The sequence below is a fragment of the Hermetia illucens genome, chromosome 1, assembly GCF_905115235.1.
Source record: "Hermetia illucens chromosome 1, iHerIll2.2.curated.20191125, whole genome shotgun sequence".
In the NCBI taxonomy this organism is placed as follows: domain Eukaryota; kingdom Metazoa; phylum Arthropoda; class Insecta; order Diptera; family Stratiomyidae; genus Hermetia; species Hermetia illucens.
Genome location: NC_051849.1, coordinates 188,774,543 through 188,783,753, shown reverse-complemented (window position 1 = coordinate 188,783,753; position 9,211 = coordinate 188,774,543).

The window sequence follows — 9,211 nt, the reverse complement described above, 5'->3', positions numbered from 1 at the left end:
AATTTCCCATTTGGATGGGGGTCGGAACAATCCCCTCACTACCGCGGATGCTATTCTCGTCTAGTAAAGATTTTCACTTTGGTCCTTGTATACTGATCAAAGGATGTCAGTTTTATTTATGAGTTCTTCACATCATATATTTATAGTTTTCTGGAATTGTTGGTTTTACTCGACTATGCTCAAATCTAGTTGGAAATTGAGTTCAGGCAACGATCCACCTTGCTATGAATGTGGAGCGGTGGTCATGTGGATTTACAGACTTCCATGCAGCAAAAATAAATGAAATTGCCTATGTGCCCTACTAGATCGAACATTTCTTCTTCGGCGAAATGCAGCATTGCTCATCCGCGTAGTTTTGCATTTCCTACGAATGTGCGAATAAGAAATCCGCAAGTTGTATAGTAAATGCACAATTTACATCACAAGCATTCTTTTTCCAGATTTCAATGCCTGATTGAGTTTTATGAATACATATTTCAAAATCATGTGCATGTTCCATTGTAAGGCTACAAATTTAACGTTACTTTAGTGATCTGACAAAATTTCATCGCATATTATGCGTATAAAGCTATCATCAGGAATTCCCTGCGAGCTGTTCTGAAATAATCTGCTCTCGTCTTAGGTTCATGCCACAAGTAGAGGTTTCGAATAACGAGTTTATCAAGGAGAAAAGAAGAGTCGAAGGATAGTTTGCTATATGGTCGTTTTGAAACCGAGGCAGAGAGTGGTTTCAATATCCTGCTTTGTGAGTTTGTAAAACGACATAAGTATATCCTCTGTCTGTTGTTAGAGTGATCGGCGCTTGGGGGGGGAATTCTCGGTGGCCAAACGAGATAAACCAGAACGCGAACTAAACCTGGAATATATAAAAACGGCTCGACCCCGCGAGTAAAGCCTTGAGTCTCTAGACCCGACTGTTCAAGTACGCGCTACTTGCGGGCAGCTCGGTTACCGGACGGAGCAATAAGATTCTCTAATTATTAAGGGAGCACGGAGTCGCTTAAATATTAAATACTCTAACTATAACCGGCCAATATACACTCCAACCAACACCCTTTCACGAAGAGTATTTCTTCGGAATTGTACTACAATTCATAAAAATCGAAGAAAATCAGCGGAAGCACTTGGAGTCGATGTATAACAATCTCAAGCGAAACCAACGTCGGGAAAAAATTCAACATTGTTAATGGCCTTTTCTTGGTTGCAATTCAAATTTTCCACTCGACAAAGACAAACATTTCGTTTTTTTCCCTTTATTCAGGCTCGGTTGCTAACTTTGAAAGTTTTCAGGCTACAAAATCTACCATGGAAAAATACTCCGAGCTACAATCTCCTCAAACAAAATTTCCCTGATTGAAAAAGGGAAAAATCGCCCCCAGCGATCCGAAAGACAATCTCCTTTTACAGTAATTTACCGGGTTCGATCTGTCCGGACAATGTTCAACTAATCCCTCAATCCTTCACCTCTTTGTGAAGTTATCTAAAAGAAATACGACATATTTAAAATAGAATCAAAAATGCGCTCGAAATGGCAACTTCACAACAAAATCTCCGACTTTGATCCGCGGTCCAAAATCCTTCCTCTAAGGTGGTCGAACAAAGAACAGAACTGTCACTCACTTCGTACACGACCGAAATATCAACCAAAAATGATCTCTGCCCATTAGTCGTCTCTCGATCAGCCGGTCCTGATAAATTTGGCCTTGAATTTTTCGAGTTCATGTTGACAGCAACATGCGCAGCAGCGTTGATGGATGCGGCAGATCAATTCCCTCTGTCACGATCAATCCGCCCGAATGCATTCAATAATATGTAATATGCGGCAATGGTACAAATTAATCCCGAAGGAGGCGAATAAAGTTCCGTTCCCGTCACGAAGCCGCGGCCACTACACTATTCAAGATTTGTAAAAAACAATGACGTGTTAAAGAAACGTTAAATCATAATTAGTCCGATCGTTCTAGGTACTGCTATAATTTTATCAATATTTTTATCCTTGATCTTATTTTAGAGCACTACATGTCCGTATTTTAGTATGTAAGCTATTTTTGGCTGAAATGTTAGCTATTCTGATTTTCTTTCAAAATAATTTGTTCCTAGTAGAATAAATAGGAACAATGGCCTAACGGATGTCGGATACCAGTCGACTCAGCTGTGAATACGTACCTGAGTCAAATCGGGGTAATAATCTCGGGCGAGCGCAATGCTGACCACATTGCCTCCTAGTGTACCGTTGCGGTCCTAAAAGACCTGCTCTAACACACTTCAAGACCCTGATCCAATATGGATTGTTGCCTCAACGATTATATTATTATTTAGTGCCTAACACAGCGTTTCTGACAATAAAGTTGCCTGACAATAGTAAATTATAATAACGATCAATGGCAAACCAGTCCAACTTGAATCTGCGTGCTAGAATGCTTAATTCCAAGATCCTAATGATACACTCGGCAGCAATGTGGTCCGTATTTGGTAATGGACTGGGAACAAATTTTCTTGCACTTCATTTGATCCATGCATTCTTCTTGGACAGTGTTTAAATGTTTTTTAATAGGGACTGATGGTTTCATCAAGGATAAAAGTAATTAAATGTTCAAAGGCAAACGACAAGTGCAGAAAGATCAATTTTCAAGTCGGGACCTATATTCAAGAAAATAAGGATTTGGCTAGGAAGATTACGAATTTGCTTATGGAAAGCATAAAATTGGTTAAAAAATATAAATTTGCTGTAAAAAATTTTGGACATTAAATAAAATAAGATGTTTTTTGCGACTCTTCTTCGATGGATGCATTGCCTCCAATTATCTGGATCCAGGGACCGCGTCTTAGTTAGAAAATCTTAGAATTGTGTAACTTGCGTCCACTGATTCCTTTGCTTCCCTTTTGGTCGGTTACCATCGGTTCTGCTTTTCAGCACTCGTTTCGCAATCCTTCTCTCGTGCATTCGTTCGATATGCCCAGGCCATTGCAATTTCCGAATTTTGACTACTGTCGATGCTGGTGGGTCGTCAAATAATTCATGATTGTATCTGACTCGCCAGGTATCTCCTTCGTTTATGGCTCCGAAAATTTTTTGGTGTATTTTTCTCTCTGAGATATCGAACTGTTTTTCCGACATTTGCGTCAAGACTCACATATCGCATCCGTACAGCAGCATGGGACGAATCAGTATCTTGTAGATGCGTAGTTTATTGCGTTTGTATACTTTTTTCGATCTCATTATAGGGGGGACCGCATAAAATGCTCCATGTTTTGTTTCCGCCCTCCGAGAATTGGGCAGCTAAGTAGACGAATTGGTCTACTTGTTCGAAATTATGGTCGCCCATTGCAACGTTCTGCATACTAGCAACTGCCTTTCGAGTTTGGCTTATGTATTTCGTTTTGGATTTATTGACCCTGAGCCCCACTTTTGTCGCTGCTGACTCGAACCGCTCAGATACTTTATTCGGACCAGAATATTCACGTCGTCTGCGTACGCTGCCACTTGCACAGATTTTACCATTAATGTACTTTTGGTATCAACTGAGGCCACCTTCCTGACGACGTATTTGAGCACCAAGTTAAGGAGGGTGGGGTTAGACCATCCCTCTGCTTAAGTGCTGATACTATAGGAAAGGTTTGTGTCAGTTCATTTTGGATTTTTACCTGGTCCTTGCTGTTAATCATTGTGGCTTCCATTAGCCGGACTAGCTTCGGTGGGATTTTGAGATCGATTATCATTCCATACAGAACATTACGATTTACACTATCCTACCTGGGAGAAGTCAACGAACACAATTGGTGGACATCAATGTCATACTCCTAGCACTGGGAATATCTAGTCCGTTATGTTTAGGAATGAGTTGTCCTGAGCCTGCCATCCACTTAATGGCCGCACCTCTTTGAGAAGCAAGTTAGCCCCTCTTTTCTTGGGCATGTGCCCAATACTTTAAAAAATTATGTATTTGGCTTGATCGGTTTCGATCGGAGGGCAGGGGCGATCTCATCAGACGCTGTCTCAGCGCCTCTACCCTGCAGAGCAGTATGACCGAAAGCGGTTACAGGTGGCATTTAGCTCTTTTTTATTAAATTCAAAACCGAGCAAGGGCATGAGTTATATCGATGATATTATCTCCATACTCTCTCAGTCGTCTTTTGCTTATATTCGTCAGCACCTTGTAGCACGTGCACAGCAATGAGATCCTTTTCATATACTGGGCAAAATACACTTTACACTTTTCTTTCAGTCGTCAGGTATTTGTTCTGTTGTCCAGATTCTGCTGATTAGTTTGTAGATTCGACTGACTCTGCTCCCTTTCTTTTATAAGCTCGGCTGGCAAGCCATCGATTCTGGCAGCTTTATATGATTTTAATTTACACAAAGCTGCCTCTACTTCGGTCAAAGGGGGGGGGGGGGGGTGGAATCGCCTTCTTTTTTTCTCTTCTCGACAAGATTATTAACAGCAACTTCGGATAGCGACATAGGACTGGCTCTATTAGGCGTTTGAAGGCAAGAAATGCTCGCCCATCCGTTTCTATGTACATATAATCTAGATATCCCTATTGATCATCATTTTTGGCGATGATGCCCTGAGCTACCCTACGAGCCTTTTGGGTTAAAAATTCACAATTTCGAATTAACTTTCGGTTCACTAGTGTACGACTAGTGCACTGTTCTTTTGATTAGAAATCACCTCCGCCTCTTGCAATGGGTATGGTCTCTACTACTGTGCCGGTGGTTTATCTTCAAATTTTTACCATGCGCATAAGTTACAACTTTTTCGAATTGGTTACTTTCTTTGCTACAATTAGGCGGAGTTTCCAAGGAACTCATCTGAAATGGTTCCTGCTAGGAAGTACTATGGGAATGGGGATTGGCCTGCGAAAGTCAACGGTTTGAGAGAAATCTTGCAGCATATATATCCATTCCTGTTCTTCGCGATTGGTTTTCCTTTTGAAGTTTCATTATAGGGTAGGACTCTTTGTGGGCTGAATGCGTGGAGCTTTGCACTTCAACTCACGATGTATCTCTTGATTGCGGTAAAGTTTTTACATAAGTCTCAGATCTATTGGTACGAGTGCTAAATCTGCACTCAATACAGGCCGGTATCGCTGTAGTAATCACGGCTGCTCTGCTATCGTCATAAATTCAATCCGTGTCCAAAGAAGATTATGCCCCAACAGCATCAACTCACGTTAAACTTTCTTTGAAATTTCACTACGTTTTCTAGGCTCCAACAATTTAGAATGGACGAGGTTCGCATTTGAGACAACTTTTCAGAGGCTAATGTTGTTTTCAATAAGTTACTCTTCCAATTCATAGAAAATTTCAACGTCCTTATGACAATCTATTCGTCTATTCACTTTGCTGGCACCCTCATTGCTGGAAAGTACTGCCACCACATGCGAAGGTTAATGTCGTCTTTAGGTTATTGCAGTGTATGTATTTTCAAGGGATGAACAATTGTCCTTAATTCCTAGCATGGCGTGTTCCTTGCTTGAATGAAGTTCGCTGAACATAACTTTGGGTAGCGGAAAGTCGCGGCTCAAATCCCGTTGGTGGTAGAGGGATTTGTATCGTGACTTGATGTTGGATACTAATTGACTCAGCTATGAATGAGTACCTGAGTGAAATCAGCACAATAATCATAGGCGAGTGCAATGTTGACCACATTTTAAATCCCTTTATTCTTATTCTCCCATTCGTTGTTGAAGTCCCTTTTTGTGGGCGACTTAATAATTTGTAATTTCTTTTCTCTTCTTTTTGTTCAGCCTTTGTCCCGTTCACGAGCGGAGTCTGCTTGCCGCGATCGGTTGCCCCATTTTGTTTTATCAAAAGCCTAATCTGGGTGCAATCGTAAGGCTAGATTTTTGGTCGCTGAACATTTACTTCGATGTTTAGACCAATCTTGGCAGGTGAATTCTCGTTAGCGCGAATCGCATGACCATACCATCGAAGACACCCATCTTGAAATTTTTCCACGATCAGTGCAACTCCATATCGATCACGGATATCTTCATTTCAGATTGATCAAAGCGTGTCACGTCAGTAGTTCAACGCAACATCTTCGTCTCCATTACCGCAAGTCGCCGTTCATTACCTTTTATGGTCGGTCAACACTCAATCATAGGCTCGATTCATGATTATTCGAACCATGTTACGAATACGGTTGTCAAGAATGCGTTCAAAAATCTTCATCTAATTGCAAAAAAATATTCGTTTCTGTAATCGTTAATTGAATTTTGAAGAATTTAAATTGGACAGGTATCTGATAAAAAGTACTGTGGCCTATACTTGTCATGCTGAATGAAAGTAGTCTAAAAACCAAAGTTCATCCATTTATAACTTAATAAGCGTTGACTTGATGAATTTCTAAATTTGGATCACTTCCATTGAACTCCTTTTATGAGCTTGTGCATTTTTTTTTAACTTAATTTTGATAATTGTTTTTATATTTATTGCAAGAACAAATGATGTCTATGTGGCTTTAATTTTTAGCGTTACTACTAATTGCATTTACATTTCTTGCAAGATAGATTCACGTGCCTTGGCTTTAATTTTTAAGGCATTTTTTCCGTTTGAATATTCAAACACATACATACACTAGAATAAAAGCAATTACAAATGACCACAATTTTAATTCAGCTAATTAAGACAATATAGGAATACTTTTATTCCAAACGAACCAAACTTATATGGAGCGGAAGCAGAGCCCGGCATTTAATATTGCCTCGTGTATTAATACAATTGTAATGGTTTAATTATGGAACAAGCAATATTATGTGGTAGAATTCTTTATACGATGAGTTGAATATTTTCAACAATGTTAACAGAAATAGCTTTAACTTTGTTAGTTTTGTAAGAACTCAACGATTTAGAAATATAGAAATGATTTTGATTCAATTGCGAAGTTTTGATTGAAGGTGAAGCAAGAAGTCTCTGAACGAAGGTGAACGTTTTGATGTTAATATTATAATAAGGGGAAGGAGTGTTAGCACCGTTTCCGTATTTTTCATAGTTTTAGAGATAACAGCAAGATAGTCCAGAGAAAGGGCGGTCTTTTGTACAGAGAGAACTTCCTTATTTGAAAACAGATTACTATGGAAAATCTTACGATATGAAATTTTACAGAAATCTTAATTCCGATCGAAAGAAACTTGTACTCTATAGTCGATCAATTTATCTGCATCTGTAAAACGAGATAAGAATAACTGGTCTAACAAGTTTGATTTAAAAAAACCTGGGAAACGCCCACTGAACCAACAGCAATAGCTCTACTAACAAACCCTATCTCCACCTCTACGTGGTGATCGCTGGGAGTTCTTTTATAATGAAAAACTGGAGACGGAGAAAAATATAGGCGAGTCTGCCCTCCTGCCTAAAAACGGGGAAAATTGTGCTCTTCCAGGTTGGGGTTGGGTAGGACTGACAACCCTACATGGGAAACCAAAGTTACGAAGGCACGAAAGGAACCTCGATCTAATTTGCACAATCATCTGAGGAATGTTATCATTAGTACGGTCACACACATACTAGGCTTTAGTCGTAAAAAAGTCGGAACGACTGGTTCAATGGAACAGAAGAACACTGCATACTGGGTAATGCTGCACGCCCAAAGAACGTGGGCACGTGCGGAAGCTTATCATGAATTTTGTCGAGTGGAAAAGCTTCTTCACAGAAAGGTTCAAGCCTCATCATCAGCATCACGTCGATGCTCATTCTGCCGAGACAAGGAGAAGGAACGGATTTCCGACCATATGGGTATATTGGAGAGATGGGTTGAGTATTTTCATGAACTGCTCAACAACCAAAATATCGGCGAGTTGGAGATCCGGTCAACTGAAGATAAACGCTGCCACCACCAAATATGAAAGAAACAGCCCATGCAAATCATCGGCTTAAAGACCTTAAGTCGCCAAACTAACTAAACTAAATATGGGGGCGACCAACTACACCAAGCGGTTCATCAGCTGATGGTCAAGGCATCAGATAGCGAATCAATGCCTGACAATTGGTAACGAAGCATGACCTGTCCCATCATAAAAATGGAGATATCACACAGTGCAGCAATTATGGAGGTATAACTTTACTGAGTACCATCTATAAGAATTTCTCGCCTATATCGCGAGGCTGGATAACCCCATGTGGCCAGAATCTCATCGGCCATCAGAGCGTTTTAACTCAAGGCAATTAAGCAAATCAGCAGCAACAGATCAGATTCTTTCTTTGCAGCAAGCAATGGAAAAACTGGTGGAATATGACCGTCAGTTGCACCATTTTCACATCGACTCCAAGTTGCCTATGACAGCATAGTCAGATTAAAATTATACACGGCCATCAGAGACTTCGGTATCTCGACGCAATTGATAAGACTAACTGGGCTGACAAATGTGTAAGGGTAAATAAGGATCACTCTCGAGACCATTCAACATAAATAATAATCTTAGACAAGGAAATGCCCTATCACGCATCATCTTTAATCTGGCCTTGGAAAAAGTGATCCGCGATGTTGATGTTAATGTGAGAGGCACCATTCTTTTCGAGTTCAAGCAACTACTGGCCTATGCTGATTATATTGACATTATGGGAAGAAAAAGCTGAGTTATACTCTCTAACTTCATTCACAGCGCAGGCTACACGAGATCTTGGGCTGCACATTAATGAAGGCAAGACGAAGTACATGGTGGCAACGTCAGCCTCAAAAACCAAAGAACAGGCAACATCAAACCGCACTGGTCAAACTGGAAGAATAAAGCCAGGAGACTACAACTTTGAGACCGTTGAAAATTTCTCTTATCTAGGGTCGAAAATCACAACCGATAACAGCATGGTACGCATAACAAAACCCTTCACAAAAACTTCGGTAACCTCTATAACGACGAAATTTAAGAGCGACAACCCGACTGTCTGGTTGTGGATAAAATCTGACTCAATAGGTTGCGGTGGGCGGGTACATATGGGGGAAGATGATCCAGCTCCGAAAGTCTATAAGAGAAATATCTATGGTAGAAAAAGAAGACGTTGCAAAACCTGCCACAGATAGAGCGACGGCGTAGAGCAAGACGCCAGACAGAGCTTTTAGGAATATCGAATTGGAGGATCTTGGAGCAAAACTGGGATGTCTGCAGTTCCTTATTAAGCAAGCCTAGACAAGACACTGGCATCGTAGATGATGTGGTTCTGAGTGTTGGCCGATTATAAAAGACAATGAACGGCGTCTTGCGGTAATAA